General features: G+C 39.8%; 1 protein-coding gene across 3 annotated transcripts in view; it reads left to right on the forward strand.

Annotated features, from left to right (window-relative positions):
• Positions 1–663: 663 nt before the first annotated feature.
• Positions 664–17818, forward strand: part of ABCG2 (ATP binding cassette subfamily G member 2 (JR blood group)) — a 118504-nt gene continuing 101349 nt past the window's right edge. The window contains exons 1-2 of one of the 3 annotated variants that reach the window (XM_072116853.1): positions 664–731; positions 5822–5878. The gene's annotated coding sequence lies outside the window, so the exon portion shown is untranslated. Of the gene's footprint in view, positions 732–2685; positions 2706–5821; positions 5879–16293; positions 16365–17818 lie in introns of those variants that run through there. The other 2 variants (XM_072116862.1, XM_072116869.1) reach the window with 2 other exon arrangements.

Below are 17818 nucleotides of genomic sequence, written 5' to 3' on the forward strand. Positions count from 1 at the left end.
TGGATCAACTGATCATTTGGAATTCACTCTACAACTCTTGCAGAGGGGTTTGGAGACCCTCACCTAAAAATATCTCTAACAGGGGGTAAAGCGTTCTTTTGTATTTATATAGTGTCCCACCTATTTATTTTTTTTGGTCGTGCAGTCATTAACAGTGCCACCTACTATCACTGTAAAGAGCTTGTATGTTCTCTCCTTGTTTGCATGGGTTTCCTCCGGTTTCCTCCCACACTCCAAAACATACTGGTAGGTTTAGTAGATTGTGAGCTCCATTGCTAATTTGTAAAAACTAAACTAGTAGTAATGCAATATTTGATCCTATAATCCTAAACCTATGTGGTTACTTGTCATAAAGTTGTAACATTACAAAAGTACAAAATTAATTTCTTATTACATAAAACCATAGGGAAACTATCCCCAAAAAATATAAATAATGTGGCAATGATATCTAATAGGACATATGGAAAAAGGAATATCCTTTAATCATCTAACATATTGCTTACCCAAATTGAACACCACAGTTAAGCTTCATTATGACATAGTAAATATGTGTTGTCTGGCTCTCTTACAATAGTTATTAAGAGTATTTATCAACCACAACTGGGAATACATTACCTGATGTAATGAATCTTCCATGCACTAGGTGGCGCTCTTTGATTCTTGGCGGGAGTGTGTGACGTCGCACGCTGATGTATCACGGGTTTTGCATAACTGGTTGCAGCTGCCTCGAGGTAATAGCATGGTTCTCGCTTTTTACACCAACGTGCTAACTAAAACATGGCTGTGTTCTAAAAATGTATTTCCAGTTCTCTGTATTATGCACAAGTGGAGAGCAGCCTCATTAAGCAGTCAGATTTCTGCTTTTAGATAGAAAAGAGTATCAACCATATGATTGGTCGCAACAGGCAGCCCCTCGGGATTACTGTAATTACTGTGTAAGTATGCAGACACATTGATGAAGCCTGCAACATATTTTCTTAGACAACATATTCATAAGTGAAGTGTTGATGCGCTGCGATGCCAATGCACTTCTACCAGGACTGACCTGGTGTAGAATTGCACCCTGGCCTACGCCTGAATGGGTCCATTTGTGCCTATTTCAGGGCTTGTAGGCCCTTCTTTCAGGGCTCGTTCACGCGTTCCGCTAGCTTTGCGTTCATACCATGACGCTAGCACACAGGGGGCGGGGCTCGGGCCGATCGCTATGTGTTTCCCAGGAAACGCATGCGATTGATAAACCGATTGCATGCGTTTCTCTGGAAACGCATGTGCGATTGCCCAGAGCCCCACCCCCTGTGCTCTAGCTTCACGGTTTGAAGGCGAAGCTAGCGGAACGCGTGCATGTGCCCTCAGGCGTACAAACCCCGATAAATGTGGCCCTTTCTGTGCTAGTGGGATTTCACGAGACTGAATGGAGAGTTCATTGATAAGCCGCTTGCCCACAAACCAAATAAACAAAGTTATTGTTTGAAGCCGTGTGTCATTGATGTGTGAGGTCCACTCATGCCATTGACAGCAGAAAATGACTGCCAAAGCTACATGCGTGGGCAGCAATAGGACATGCTCTGAGTTTTTTAGTTGGGTCGTACACTTATACACAAAAACCACAGCTGTATATCAGCCCATAGAAATACATGGGGAAACAGCTAAGAGTGCTGGGGGGATGATTAGAATTTTTATTAATTTTTTTACCATTTTTAAGACCCCCAAGGGTACTTTAACCCTAGGTTGTCTGATTGAGCCTACCATATACAGTAGTGCCACACTACAGTATGGCAGCATATGGGGATTTTGCATATCATCTATTACAATGTTTGTATATTGTAATACATGGGCTAAAACGAGAAAGCCTTGGGTATTTGTATGACCCAAGGCTGTCATGGCAACAGATGTCACAGGGAGAGAAGATCTAAGCCAGTATGCCGGCAGGAACGATCTAGGGGTTAACACCTGCGGTTGGTGATATGCAGCAAATGCCTACCGTGTATACACCCGCAACAAACATGTGACCTACTATTATGTCACATGTCGGTAAGGGGTTAAAAGGCATTACTAACCTGAGCATTTTTAATAAAGTTTTATACTTATTGGTTTGACACAGGGATAGTTAAAAATTAAAAAGTTAGGGAACCTGTTTTATTTTTATTAAATATTAATATGTGATGTGTTTCTCTTTTAACTTTATATGTCCCCCATGGGGTCATAAAGCAACCCGGGGGAAGACATTTCCACGTTTTTAAATTTTTTATTTTACTTCTGGTTGTCACCTATTAGGCCTGTTACACACAAACGGCCTTGCATTATATTTCTATATATACAGGGACTGCCGTCCACTGAACTGTGTGCAACCCGTGGGATCGTGCCACCACACGTATGCACAGGCTTCACACTTTCATATGTATGAGGCCTAACTGGGGCATCTGTAAGAGGTGGACATATCCAAGGACATAGACTTGTTTCTAAGGGACAGTATTACTACATTTTTGAGAAATTATCTTCATAAAGGTACATTTTTTTTAATAACATCTAATTGTATAAAATGTAAATAAATGTCAGATTAGTTAAATTGAATGTGAATGCCCAGATGAGAATACCCCTTTAACTCCTACAGACTCGGCCATCACATGAGTGACAGTTCTTCTCCTCTATGCATCGTGTTGCTTCTTGCAACTTGGAACCCGTGCCCACTGACATCAGTTGGATGAGTTAAGACACTGTTAACAAATTGTTAACATAAATGTTAACAGTAATGTAATTAGGCAAATGCCCTCTCCTTAGCTATTGTATTGCAACGTGTGAACGCAGCCTAAGTGTGCATATAACCCAGTGCTTCTCAACCTTTCTAATGCTGTGACCCCGCAATACAGTTCCCCATGTTGCGGTGACCCCAAACCATGTACAAGAATGTTGTATTTACACCCAAAACGCGATAAAATCGAGGCTCTGATGGCTTTAGGCAACCCCTGTGTGAGAACCCCTGATATAACCCAACACTGACAACTTGTGGTAAATTCAATCTTCATGTGTAGAAACACTGCAAAAATTTTCTACATAGCAAAATGTGCATGGTACATACACTCACATCTTACTTAGTGCATATTTTCTGTGTAAATATTTCAGTGTAGCTAAGATCCACAATGAATTGAAGACCCCCTCTGATCATTAACCCCTTACCGACATGTACTATTACGTCACATGCTGGATGTGGGTGTATGGAGAGGGCTCACGGGTTGAGCCCTCTCCGTACAAGGTGGCAGTTTGCTGCATATTGCACCAGATCGCGGGTGTTAACCCTGTAAATGCCTCCAGCAAAGCTGCTTTATCATAATATAATAACGGCTATTTCCTTTCGTTTCACCTCGTAATTGATAATAGCGCCCGAAGTAGAAAATATAACTTTTTTGCCATTTTGAAAATGATAAAAAATTCTATAAAAAGTGATCAAAAGGCTGTACAGTGCTACAAATTGTAGCATTGAAAACGTCATCAAAAGTGGCAAAAAATAACACCAGCCACAGTTTCGTACACCAAAGTATGAAAAAGTTACTAGGGCCAGAAATTCGAAAATTTTTTACAGGAGATTTTCATTTTTGTTAATGTATGAAAACATTATAAAACCTTTACAAATTTGGTGTCCCCGTGCTCGTACTGACACAAAGAATATAGTAGACATGTCATTTAGGGCTCAAAGTGAAAGACGTAAAATCTAAGCCCACAAGAATAATAATAATTCTTTATTTATATAGCTCACACAGATTACACAGCGCTGCACAAAGCATGTCATGGGTCCCTGTCCCCATGTGACTCACAATCTAAACAACCTGCCAGTAACATAGAGAGAACATACAAACTCTTTGCAGATATTGACCTGGGTGGGATTTGAACCCAGGATACCGCACAAATGCGTTTTTTTTCCACAATTTTCACTGCATTTGGAATTTTTTCCCGCTTCCCAGTAAATATTAACCCCTTAAGGACGCAGGGTTTTTTGGCTCATTTCTCGCTCTCCAACTTCAAAAATCCATAACTTTTTCATTTTTACGTGTACAGACCTGTGTGAGGGCTTATTTTGTGCGTAACAAATTTTACTTTCCCATAATGTTACGTTCTTGTGGGCTCAGTTTTTACGACTTTCACTCTTCGCTCCAAATAACACGCCTACTTTATTCTTTGGTTCGGTGCGATCGCGGTGATACCAAATTTATATTGGTTTTATTGTGTTTTAATACATTTTCAAAAATTAAACGAATGTACACAAAAAAGAAAAAATTTTTTTTGCCATCTTCTGACGCTAATAACTTTTTCATACTTTGGCGCACGGAGATGTGTGAGGGGTCATTTTTTGCGAAATGAGGCGACGTTTTCATTGCTACCATTTTGAGGTCTGTGCGACATTTTGATCATTTTTTATTTCATTTTTTATGTTATGTAAAAAGGTGTAAAAGTCGCATTTCGGACATTTGGGCGCCATTTCCCGCCTCGGAGGTCACCGCCGCCCATAACCGTTTTTATATTTTGATAGATCGGGCATTTTGGGACGCGGTGATACCTAATATGTTTGTGATTTTTACTGTTTATTATGTTTTATATCCGTTCTAGGGAAAGGGGGGTGATTTGAACTTTTAATATTTTATTAATTTTTTTTCTTTTTTAAACTTTTTTTTTCTTTTTTTTTCACTATTTCTTAGACCATCTAGGGTACATTAACCCTAGATGGTCAGATCGCTCCTACCATATACTGCAATACTACAGTATTGCAATATATGGCATTTTTGCAGGTCATACATTACAATGAGCCACTGGCTCATTGTAACGAACCTGCATAAGCCATGTAGCCTCGTGTCAAAAGAAGACCCGAGGCTACCATGGTAACCGATCGCCACCCCCCGATGACGTTCGGGGGCGCGGCGATCGGAAAAAAGAGGGCGGCGCCGGCGGCGTTGAGAGGGTTAATAGCCGCGATCGGTGCAAGCACCGACCGCGGTTATTAGCGGTGGGGGTTTTGTGCAAAATGGAAAAACCCCCACCTTTGTATGAAGAGGACTCTCAGCCTGTGAGCCCTCTTCATACATCCCTTACACCTCTGCGCCGTAGAGCTACGGCGCAGAGCGTTAAGGGGTTAAATACTGTCACTATTAAGTGCAATTTTTTACACAGAAAACAAGCTCTTACACAGCTCTTTACATAGAAAAATAAAAAAGTTATAGATCTATGAACGTGGGGGGCACCCCATACTCGTCGCGGGTTGAAGTAGACTTGCAGAACACAAACATTTGATAGTTTATCATTAAAATATTTAGAAAAATGATTTTAGCACTTTATTGATCTGGATGTCCATAATGGTTAATGTCATCTGTTATTATGAAATATATGGGTGACACTGCCTGTGTAGAGCAGTATTGTTCTTATGCATTGTTACTGGAATCTTTCACCCCCCTTCCTCTCCCCTCAGTAACTCACAGAGAGAAATGGTGGTTCCCAATATACATAGCCCTTTAAAACCATTTGCTTCCAGGAATTTGTGGAATGTGTTAGAAATAATTCCCCACCTTTCCTTCTCAATACTTCAAGCTTAAGGAGATTAAAATTCTTAGTGTACAATGAAAAAACAAGCTATAGAGTATAAATGTGCATGAACTCCATTTAATTAATTAATTAAGTGGTCCCTCTATTATAGTCAATTTTTTGAATATACATTCTATAAGGTAAATAAACAGATTTGGTTTTATACCCTGTCTTAATCTTCCTAACCCCTCATGTGCTGATCTTGTGCTGGATTTCTATTTTTTTTTTCTTCCTCTTATGTAATGTTTTTATGTAGGTATGCTGTGTAGCTGTAATTCAGAAGACTAGTCCTTTCCACCACAATTTAAAAGAGGTAAGTGGCTAGCTGCGGTTGTCAGGATGCAGAAAGTGACCTTTGAGATATGAAACCAAATGTGTACATAATATTCTGTTGACATTGCAGATATTAATTTTTTATTTCTCAAGCGGCATTCCTATTTGGTGCACAGTGTGACATGTGCCATGTTTACAAAGTGATATGTACATTATCCATTATTAATGTTCTTGTGTTTTTATAATTATTTACTTTTAGCAGAATTGTTGTTTCATGTAATGTTTAACTATCGCGTATGTGGTCTTCTATTGAAATTTTGTCTATCCTACATTATTTATGCATTCTGCACAGTTTTACTAAAGACATACACTAAAGTTTAACTTTAGCAAAGCTCCAAATGTTGCTAAGGAGATTTGGTATTCAGAGTGCAAAGTGTATGACTATGAACTGAAGATGGCTTCTGAGGCAATCTATGTACCGTATTTTTCAGTCTATAAGGATTTATAAGACTATAAGAATTTTTCGAACTCTGGATTATAAGGCGCACCTGCTCAAACGTCTAGGTTCATATTTAAGGCGCCCCGGATTATAAGGATAAATGACCAGCAGGTGGCAGACGTGTACACAGTTCAGGGCAGATGTTGTCTGTAAGTATGGTTCATATATAAGGCTATGGAGGGTAAGAGGCCAAGTCCCCTTGTGTATCAATCCCCCTTGCCTCATTTTAAGAAGTTGTCAAACCTGGAACTATACCCCTACTAGAGCGAACATACTTAAAGGGGTATTCCCACAAAGAAAAGATTCTTAAATATACTCAGAATAACAAAATAACACATTCTCTAATGCATTGTTATTAACAAAAATACAGCATTTTCTAGATATAATTTCAACCTGTCTCTATCAGTCCTGATGTATACAATTTTGTCTGTCCTTGGATCCCACTGTAAATCTTCTGACTATGGTCGGACAAGGCAGATTCTTCTCATGAATAGCTTCTCCTATCTGCATGATGCAGTGGACTGTCTGCATCCAGCCCCTCCCACCTCATTATGAGAACAGCCCCGGTAAGCAGCAGTGTGCAGAGACCTTCCCTATAAGCTACAGATAAGATCTTTATAGAAGGGGAAGCAGGTATAGCTGAGCTATAGCAGACTGTGTGCTGTGTTATTGTGTTTTATATTCAACTCATGAATCTCATCTCTAATCTGTCTCATCTCTCTTTTTCTATGTATCAGATACTAGTGAATATTCAGATGCTAAATGAAAGTGTAGATGAACCCTGTATCCTGATAATGTAAGCACATTGTCTGCATTTTATCTCATAGCACTAGGGGGTCATTTACTAAGGGCCCGATTTGCAGTTTCCCGACGTGTTACCCGAATATTTCCGATTTGCGCCAATTTCCACTGAATTGCCATGGATTGTGGCACATCGGCGCTGGCATGCACGCGATGGAAATCGGGGGCGTGGCTGAACGAAAACCCGACGGATTCGGAAAAACCGCCGCATTTAAAAAAAAAAAAAAAAAATGTCGCGGAGCTTGCACTTACCTTCACTAGGAATATGCCGGTGAACTTGAGTATGTTCTGATGCTCTTCAGTGCAGCAGCGCCACCTGGTGGACATCGGAGGAACTGCCTTAATGAATCCCGGCCGGACCCCAATCCACCGCAGAGAACGCACCGCTGCATCGCGAATGGACCGGGTAAGTAAATCTGCCCCAATGTGTCTGCTTAGAGGGTCCCGGCCCACACTCTTACACTATCCATCACTAAGTTATAGGAGCTAAAACAGCAATAAAATTGAGTAAAATTGTAAAGTAGGGAGTTAAAATGATCCTGTGGGTGCAGTCACACGTTGCAGTTAAAACTGCATCACAATTAGTTTTTAGGCGGTTTTAGGTGCAGTTTTGTCAATTTCACAGGTAAAAGACATGGAATTTGATTTTTAAGGAGAAGGTTGTTCCACAAATGTCATTCACCTGTTGATTTGATGTCTTTCACTTGTTAAAATAAGTAATACCACCTAAAACCAACCCAAAACTAATTGCGATGCAGTTTTAACTGCAACTTGTGACTGCACCCTGAAAGCCAGAGAAGGGATCCAAGAGACTCATGCTCTGAAGCTCTCAGAAAAACCATGTCACCTAATCTTTTTTAAGGTGCCATGTATTACCTTCCACACATGTCCTGTGAAGGCTGTATCCTTCCCCACTGACAGCTGAATTTTACCTTTTTGTCCATTTTGCAGCATTTTAGCCATTTGAGTAAAAAGAGCTCAAAACTACTTTTCCCTAAATGGCGTAAATGATAACAACAGCTTGTCCCATAAAAATTAGACTTCTCATACACTGACATATGGAAAGGTTGTCAGAATATTGTAATACAAAGACATTTTTTTTTACAAAGTGTTTCCATTTATTTAAAGCTCATTATATAAATGTGCTCATCTCAGTGATTTAAGAAAATGGTGGAACTGTGGTTTTCTTGTCAGTTACACAACATATGGATTTTTTTTCCCATATATATATGGAATATTAAATGCTTCCACTAGGAAGTACAATGTGTACTATGGCTAAGTAAATGGAAATACAGAAATAGGGAAATTAAAAACCTAACCCCAATGCAATAGGGAATGTCCTCGCAAAAACCTACATATTTGATATAGCCACATCCATAACATTCTGTATGTCACAACTGGGAGTCTGTGGACCCTCTGGACCACTGTGGGAGGTGGTACTAGCCAACCTGGGACCAGAGCCTAAGTGGAACCCGGTGTTCACCAGAGCCCGCCGCAAAGTAGGATGGACTTGCTGCGGCGAGTAACCACCGGGTCGTTCCACAGGTGGCTGCCAAGGTAGTAACAAAGGAGACAGTCTGTACGGCAGGAGAATAGCACAGGAAGGCACACAGGACTCACGTCAGGAATTGCAGGAGCTGGCACAGGAACGGACAGGAACACAGGAACGCAGGACCACAGGAACGGACTGGCACACAGGAACGAAGGCCACAGGAACGCAGGAATCACAGGAGCTTTCTCTTCAGGGAAGTTTGAAGATCCGGCAAGAACAATAGGAAGGGGCTGGAATTTAAATCAGACCAGCGCCAATTATTATCGCGCTGGCCCTTTAAATCTTAGCGAGCCGGCGCGCGCCTCCGAGTCTCCTATGGCGCGCGCGCCGGCTCGCTAAGATTTAAAGGGCCAGCGCGATAATAATTGGCGCTGGTCTGCGGAAGCTGCGGAGGACTCCGCTGGGGAAGGTGAGAGGAGCTGGGGACCGGACCCTGAGGCGGCATGGGAGCACCCGTGACACTGTACAATAAATCTGAAACATTATTGGACCTGCTCAGTGAACGGCGTAAAAATTAAAACCAAAAACTTTTTCATCAAATCCCTTCACTAAAAAGTGATCAAAAAAGATATGTGCGCCAAAATGCTACACTGAAGAATGCTACTCATCAGGCAAAATACAAAATCACTAATTCTTTGGTATTAATATCTTCATTTATTTTGCTTGCAATGAAAAAAACAAAAAAAAAGAGAATGAAGAAAAAGTCAAATCATTGAGCATTTTACACAAAACCCCAAAAATGGGCCAGACAAAAGTATTGCCACCCTAAGCCTAATACTTGGTAGCACAAAAACTTTAGACAAAATAACTGCGAACAACCGCATCCAGTCACCATCAATGAGTTTCTTACAGTGCTCTGCTGGAATTTTAGACCATTCTTCTTTGGCAAACTACTCCAGGTCCCTGAGATTTGAAGGTACCTTCTACAAGCTGTCATTGTGAGATCTCTCCACAGGTGTTCTATGGGATTCAGGTCTGGACTCATTGCTGGCCACTTTACAAGTCTTCAGTGCTTTCTCTTAACCCCTACGGGACACAGCATCTTTTGGCCTAAAGGACGCAGCCCCATTTTTCAAATCTGGCCTGTGTCACTATAAGTGGTTATAGCGTGGGAACGCTGTGAGATATCCAGGGGATTTTGAGATTGTTTTCTCGTGACACATTGTACTTCAAATTAGTTTAAAAATTTGGATGAAATCTTTTGCGTTTAGTTATGAAAAAAAACAAAATTTGGCAAAAATTTTGAAAAATTCTTTATTTTCAACGTTCTAAATTCTCTACTTTTGATTCAGAAAGTCATAGCACCCAAATAAATTCATAACTTACATTTCCCAAATGTCTGCTTTATGTTGGCATGGTTTTTTAAGATTCCACATATTTTACTAGAATGTTATGAGGCTCAGAATTTGGGTGCCATTTTTCACATTTTTTGTAAAATCACCAAAACCTGTATTTAGATGGACCTGCTCAACTTCTAATTGACACTGAGAGGCCTAAATAATAGCAAGACTCGTAAATTACCCCATTGTGGAAACTACACCCCTCAACATATGAAAAACCACTTTTAAGAAGTTTGTTAACCCTTTACGTGTTTTATAGGGGTTAAAACAAAATGGAGGTGGAGTCTGCAAATTGTAATATTTTTTCACAATACACCCATTTTGGGTGGAAAATTTTACATTTCTAATGGATAAAATGAAAAAAGGCTCCACAAAGTTTGATACGCAATTTCTCCCGAGTACACCGATACCCTACATGTGGTGGTAACCTGCTGTATGGGCGCACGGCCGGGCATAGAAGGGAAGGAGGCGCCATTCAAATCAGATTTGCTATGTCACATTGTACAGGCTATAATTTTTTTCTTTTTTTTATTGTGCACCTATAGGGGCTTATTTCTTTTGCCACATGAGATGCACTTTTCTAATACATAATTTTGGGGCATCTATAGCTAATTGGTGAGATTTAATTAACTCTTTGTTGGTGGAGGAAATGAAAATCATCAATTTTTAGGAAAATTTTTATGTGTTTTTTTTTTTTGGCCGTTAACCATACCATGAAAATAGTATATTATTTTTATTCTTTGGGTCGCCACGTTTATGAAAATACTTCATTTATATATATTTTTTTATTTTTTCCCATTTTTACTGTATAAAAAGTAATTTGGCAAAATTGTTGTTAATTTTAGCATCACCGTCTTTCATATGCATAACTTTTTTATTTTTCACCTCAAAAATCTGTTTAAGGGCTTATTTTTTGCAAGAATGATAGCTCTTTTTAGTGGTCTTATTTTAGATTGCGTAACTTTTTAAAATCACTTTTTTAGAGCATTTTTAAAGGGCATTAATAAAAAATCATCTTTAGCAGAGAGAGTTTTTTTAGGTTGTTTTTTACGGGGTTCACTTTGCGGATCTAATAACGATTCTGTTTTATTATACAGATTGTTACGGACGCAGGGATACCAAATATGTGGGGGTTTTGTGTATTTTATTCAATTGTACTGAATAAAAACTAATTTGGAGAAAATCTTATTCATTTTAGCATCACCATCTTTTTATATGCATAACTTTTTTATTTTTTGGCAGATAAATCTTGTTAGGGGCTTATTTTTTGCGAGAACAGTTGTTCTTTTTAGTGGGCTTATTTTGGAGTGCATAACATTTTTTAAATCACTTTTTAGAGCATTTTTTATAGGGTATTAATTAAAAATTATCTTTTTTCGGAATGTTTTTTGCGTTTTTTTCCTCCGGCGTTTACCGTGCGGGTCCAGTAACGATTCTGTTTTATTATGCAGATTGTTACGGACGCGGCAATACCAAATATGCGGGGTTTTTTTGTGTTTTTATGTTTTTTATACTTTATTAAGTGTATTTATGGGAAAGTGACATTTTAGGGGCTTATATTTTTATGTATTAATTTTTTATTTATTATAATGTGTAGTGTTAACTGTTTTTGCATATTTTTACTTATACATACTTGAACTTAAACCAGTGATGCTCTGATCACTGGTTTAAGTTCAATACACTGCTCTACAATACTATTTTATTGTAGAGCAGTGTAAACTGTCTGAGCAAGCTTGCGCATGCTCAGACAGTTTACAGCCAGACCCGGAAGGGGTCTGGCTGCCATGGAGACCGGGCAGCTCCGGGGCACATGCCAGTCCTCGGAGCTGCCCGGAAGAGGATCGGATCCCCCGGTAAGCGGCACGGGGGATCCGATCCACAGCGCTAACACCGTTACACGCCGCGGTCATGTTTGACCGCGGCGTGTAAGGGGTTAACACCCGCGATCGGAGCCGGCTCCGATCGCGGGTGTTAGCGCAGGCTGTCAGCTGTACTAGACAGCTGACAGCCGCTGCTTCTGGTACCGGCTCCGTTCGTGAGCCGGTGCCAGAAGCAGGACGTTATAGAACGTCCCCGTGCGCTAAGCATCTAGCCCCGGGGACGTACTATAACGTCCAGGTGCGCCTAGGGGTTAAACCATTTTCTAGTGCTTTTTGAAGTGAGTTTTGAGTCATTGTCCTTCTGGGAGACCCATGACCTCTGAGGGAGACCCAGCTTTCTCAGACTAGGCCATACATTATGTTGGTGGTCTTCAGACTTCACAATGCCATGCACACGGTCAAGCAGTCCGGTGCCAGAGGCAGCAAAGCAACCCCAAAACATCAGGGAACCTCCGCCATGTTTGACTGTAGTTACCGTGTTCTTTTCTTTGAAGGCCTCTTTTTTTTCCCTGTAAACTCTATCTTGATGCCTTTTCCTTAAAACTTTTGTCTCATCTGACCAGAGAACATTCTCCCAAAACGTTTTAGGCTTTCTCAGGTAAGTTTTGGCAAACTCCAGCCTGGCTTTTTTATGTTTCTGTGTAAGAAGTGGGGTCTTCCTGGGTATCCTTCCATATAGTCTCTTTTTATTCAGACGCCGACGGATAGTACGGTATGACACTGTTGTACCCTCGGACTGCAGGGCAGCTTGAAATTGTTTGTATGTTAGTCAAGGTTCTTTATCCACCATTCGCACAATCTTGTGTTGAAATCTCTCGTCAATTTTTCTTTTCCGTCCACATCTGGGGAGCTTACACAGTGCCATGGGCTTTACACTTCTTGATGACACTGCGCACGGTAGTAACAGGAACATTCAGGTCTTTGGAGATGGACTTGTAGCCTTTGATTCTCAAGTCCTCAGACAATTCTTTGGTCTTCTTTCTTTTCTCCATGCTCAATGTGGTACACACAAGGACACAGGACAGAGGTTTAGTCCACTTTAATCCATTTCCGCTGGCTGCAAGTGTGATTTAGTTATTGCCACCACCTGTTAGGTGCTACAGGTAAGTTACAGGTGCTGTTAATTACACAAATTAGAGAAGCATCACATGATTTTTTCAAACCGTGCCAATACTTTTGTCCAACCACTTTTTATCTTTAGTGTGGAATTATATCCAATTTGGCTTTTTGACAATTCCTTTTGTGGTTTTCCATTGAAGACAAATGAAATGAAAAATAATAATACCAAAGAATTTCTGATTGCAATCATTTTTTGTAAAAAACTGAGTATTATCTGACAGAATTGCAGTGGTGCCAATACTTCTGGCCACCACTGTATAAGCCCTAAGGTAGCTCTGTTAACCGAAGAATACTAAAGTTATGCCTCCGAAAAGATGTCGATACTAAAAAAAATGAAATTATCACCATAATTGTAATGATCCATAGAATAAGGTTTGATTATTTTCTTTTCCTTCATACATTCAAGAGTTAACAAAATCTCATCAATAAGCTAATGACTCACTCAAAAATAAAGTATTTTTAATGTGAATCTAATCTAGCTGAAAATAAGTCCAAATATGTCCAAATTGCCCCCCCCCCAAAAAAATGATTGTATAGCTTTTAAAAAGTGACTATGGAATTGCTATGGCGTGTGCCCATACAGCAGTTTACCAACACATATGTGGTATTGTTATATTCAAGAGAAATTAGGTATCAAACTTTGTGGAGCGTTTCAGTATTTTATCCACTGAGAATGTGTACATTTAAAAAAAAATACATTCGTATAGCAAAAAATTTAAATTTCAAGTAAAATATGTCACGAGAAAACAATCTCAAAAATACCTGGCTATGTTAAAGTGTTACAAAGTTATAACCACTTTTAGTGACACATGACAGATTTTAAAAAATGGGTCATTTCAGGAAGGTAAAAAGTCGCTTTGGCAGACAGGGGTTAATACTGGAGGTTTTACATTCCCACCTACTACTTGACATTTCCAGCAGATAGATTCCGCCCTGCACTGACGTGTATGACCACAAGTTTCCATGTTTGTAACACTGCATCTTTTATAAAATAAGGTTCTACAGCAAAAGTGCCTTGCAACATGTGTTCAGTTCACTGACTCTTATTTTTACTGTAAATGTATTGAAAGGTTAAGGAAAAGTAAAGCTGTAGTTTACAGGGTTATTAAAGCTACAAACTTCTTGTAAGTCTATGCACAAGGCAATCTGGAATCTGTCCTGTATTTTATGTTGTATTGTGGTTGTTGGTGTATTTTGGGTGCTGGTTAATAGTGCAGCCCCATAAAATTGAGCAAAATGACAATGCAGCCCTCAAACCAACAAAGGTTGTGCATCCCTCCTTCAAGGATGCGTTCACATATGGTGTTTAAATTGCATTTACAGACTTGACCAATATCATTTGCAAAACAAAATATTAAATTTTGTGGGTAAGGGTGCTGTCAAATGTTAGTGTTTTGATCCCGATTTAATTAATATTAATTATAATAAATAATAATAGTTTGTTTATTTATATAGCACACAAATTATGCAGCACTGCACAGAGCTTGCCAAATCAGTCCCAGTCCCCAATGGGGCTCACAATCTAATCAACCTACTAGTATGTTTTTGGAGTATGGGGGGAAACCCACACAAACATGGAGAGAACTACAAACTCTTTACATATGTTGACCCTGAAACTTGAACCCAGGTCCCCAGGGCTGCAAGGCTGTAGTGCTAACCACTAATCCACCATGCTGCCCTGTTTTGAAATGGAATCAAGGCACACGGGGGCAGGCCCCAATCCGATTGCATGTGCGTTTGTATGCATCAACAGAATTGAGATCAAATTGTGTGGGGCATCATCCCTGGAGATGGGAAGGTAACAGATGTGCAATATTGCTATTCTTGGTATTAAGGATATTTGATAGTTTTAAGTAAAAACGATTGTTTAAACAAATGGAGAAATAAAATTGAAAATGATTGTTTTATCAAATCGAAAAATAACATAGCAAAATAAAATTGCAATTGCCACGGCCAACTGCATGTGCATTTGTATGCTAACGCATGCGATCGGCAACCATCACCCAGTGTTTTGGTTGTCAATCGCATGCTTTTGCTGTGGCTCCCTCCCGTGCGCTTTGATACCGTTTCAAAACGGAATCAAAATACTATCGTCTGACAGCACCCTAAAAATGGTCTAAAACCTTCATTTAATGTAGCTCAAAGAATTTCAGGTGCAAATTACTCTAGTTTTCTGGCTTAGGGTGATGTCACACATGGCGTTTTTAGGCTGTTTTTGGGCCGTTTTAGTTAGTGCGTTTTCAGATAGTAAAAAATGCATGCTTTAAAAAACGCATCCGTTTTTGAAAACGCATGCGTTTCAGTCCAGTTTTCTGAATCTGCGCAAATAAAAACGGACAAAAACTGATACGTTTTTTAACGCATGCGTTTTTTACCATCTGACAATGCACCCACAACTAAAAACGGCCTAAAAACGCCATATGTGACATCACCCTTAGACTGATACATCTCCCCCAGTGTAAACACAGCGTATGAACGTAGCCTGACAGATCGTCACCCTGATCTAATAAATGGTATTGCACTTAAATCAGGCTCTTTTAAAAAGATTTACTTGGGCTTCTGGCTTTAGGTTGGTTGTCCATGAACAAGTTGCTCCATAAGAGACTTGCTCCGTGCTCTGGAGTGATTTTCTTGACCAAACGTTGAATCATTGGACTGAAGATGTCACTTCAGTTATATTTGATTCTGTCAAGGAAATCCCACCAGCAGAAGGCGCGAGTTTCTCATACCGAACTTGTGCATGGGCAACCGGCCTTAATCTGGATGAGTTGGGTTTTGAATACCATTACAACAGCAGGGATATAAATAAAGCATTTGATATGAGATGTATACGATTTAGTTCCTCCAGCCTCCGTCACTCAGTTCCTATTCAAACATGTGTTACGTGTAGAAATAAACGTCAGACAACTCCTTATTACATATAACGTAATATTGTTTGTGAACCAAGGATACATCTGTAGTACATTTTCTTTGATAGCTTATTGAGTGTGGTATACAAGGCAGAGTAGGCTGAGCTCTGCTATCTTTAGCATTTCGCTATGTAATCGTAGAAGCCTGTACAACTTAACCATTTCCTATGATGCTTTTTCTACAAAACTTTGCATGTCTGAAGAACTTGACATGAACTGTACTTTACTGGTCATATATTTACTTTTCTAGTATATATATATATATATAAGGCCATGTGTAATGGGTGATTATTTAACTTCCCTCTTATGAGCTCTATATAGCCTTAAGGGTTAACACGTGAGGCTGCATCCTGCCAGCTGTAAGCGTTTAGGTTTCCGGAGAGCCTGTACAATTCCTCTCTCTAACAATATGGCTGCCTTCATTAGGTAACATGCTTTGTCTTTCTGTTTTGTGTGGGATTTGCTTTCATTTACAGTTATTTTCTGCTTGAGCTGTTACACCACAATTGATGGTGTGTGAGGGATTATTAAAAAATGTAAAAGGATGGTTGTGTAATGGCATGAAGAAACTTGTGCTGCTGATGTTCTTGTGCGCTTCTTCGGTACATTTATTTTGGATTTTCTGAAAGATGCATATAAGTGTATCCTGTGCAGCTGAGAGGTACGGTAGATGTACTTGGATGTGAACTGTACTGTAATTCTTAGCCGAAACCCAATGTGGACTTTTGTCCAGCTTCAGCTGCACAAGGGTTAACACACAACATTTATGCAATACAAAAGCTGGAGTTGTGCTTTAGACTTAAGGGTGATGCCACACATGGCGTTTTTGGTCAGTTTTTGGCTGTTTACCATGCATTTGGCTGCTTACAACCTGTTTTATCTATTAAGATAATTGGGAAAAACTGACCAAAAATGGACCAAAATGGACCAAAACCCTTAGAGTGATGCCAGACATGGTGTTTTGAACCCGATTTTGGTCCATTTTTAAGCAGTTAAAAAAATGCATGCGTTTTTTGAAAACACATCACTTTTTGACAGGTTTTACCAATTATCTTAATGAAAACTGGTCAAAAACGGATGCGTTTAACAACAAACCAAAAACGGGTTCAAAACGCCATGTGTGGCAACACCCAAATTAGTTGGTCTAGTTTACATATTGTCAGGATTTGAACTGCGTCCTGTGGCCTTTCTGGTCAGTTCTCTACCACTGTGCTATGTGGCCTGATTGTTTTTACCTGTCTTTTGGTTGCTGATGTTTTTTCATTACCTGCTGGGGTTTTTAGTCTCAGCTGTATCAGGAGTAGTCAAGATGCATTTAATGCTGGTTTTGTGATTCAGTATTTGCTAGGTATTGTTGTATCTGCAGCTTATCCCTCAGGCCGCGGTCACACGTACTGCTAGGCGTCCGTCATAACGCGCACAGGGGGAGGTCCTCGGCCCGAATGGACATGCGTTTCCAGGGCGGCCTTAGGGTGATGCCACACATGGCGTTTTGAACCCGTTTTTGCACTGTTTTTAAGCAGTCCATTAAACGCATGCGTTTTTTGTAAATGCATCAGTTTTTGACTATTTTTAATTAAGATAAATTGGTAAAACCTGTCAAAAACGGATGCGTTTTCAAAAAACGGATGCTTAAAAACGGACCAAAAATGGGTTCAAAACGCCATGTGCGGCATCACCCTTAAGGACCTCGCCTCACCCTGTTTTTTCATTTCCATTATTCACTCCCCACAATCAAAAATCTATAACTTTTTAATTTCTACATGTACAGAGCTGTGTGTTTTCTGCGTAACAAATTGCACTTCATAGAGATGTTATTTATTATTCCATGGCGTGTACTGGGAAGCTTGAAAAAATGTCAAAGTGAAAATGGTGAAAAT

Source organism: Engystomops pustulosus, chromosome 1, assembly GCF_040894005.1.
Source record: "Engystomops pustulosus chromosome 1, aEngPut4.maternal, whole genome shotgun sequence".
NCBI classification, from domain to species: domain Eukaryota; kingdom Metazoa; phylum Chordata; class Amphibia; order Anura; family Leptodactylidae; genus Engystomops; species Engystomops pustulosus.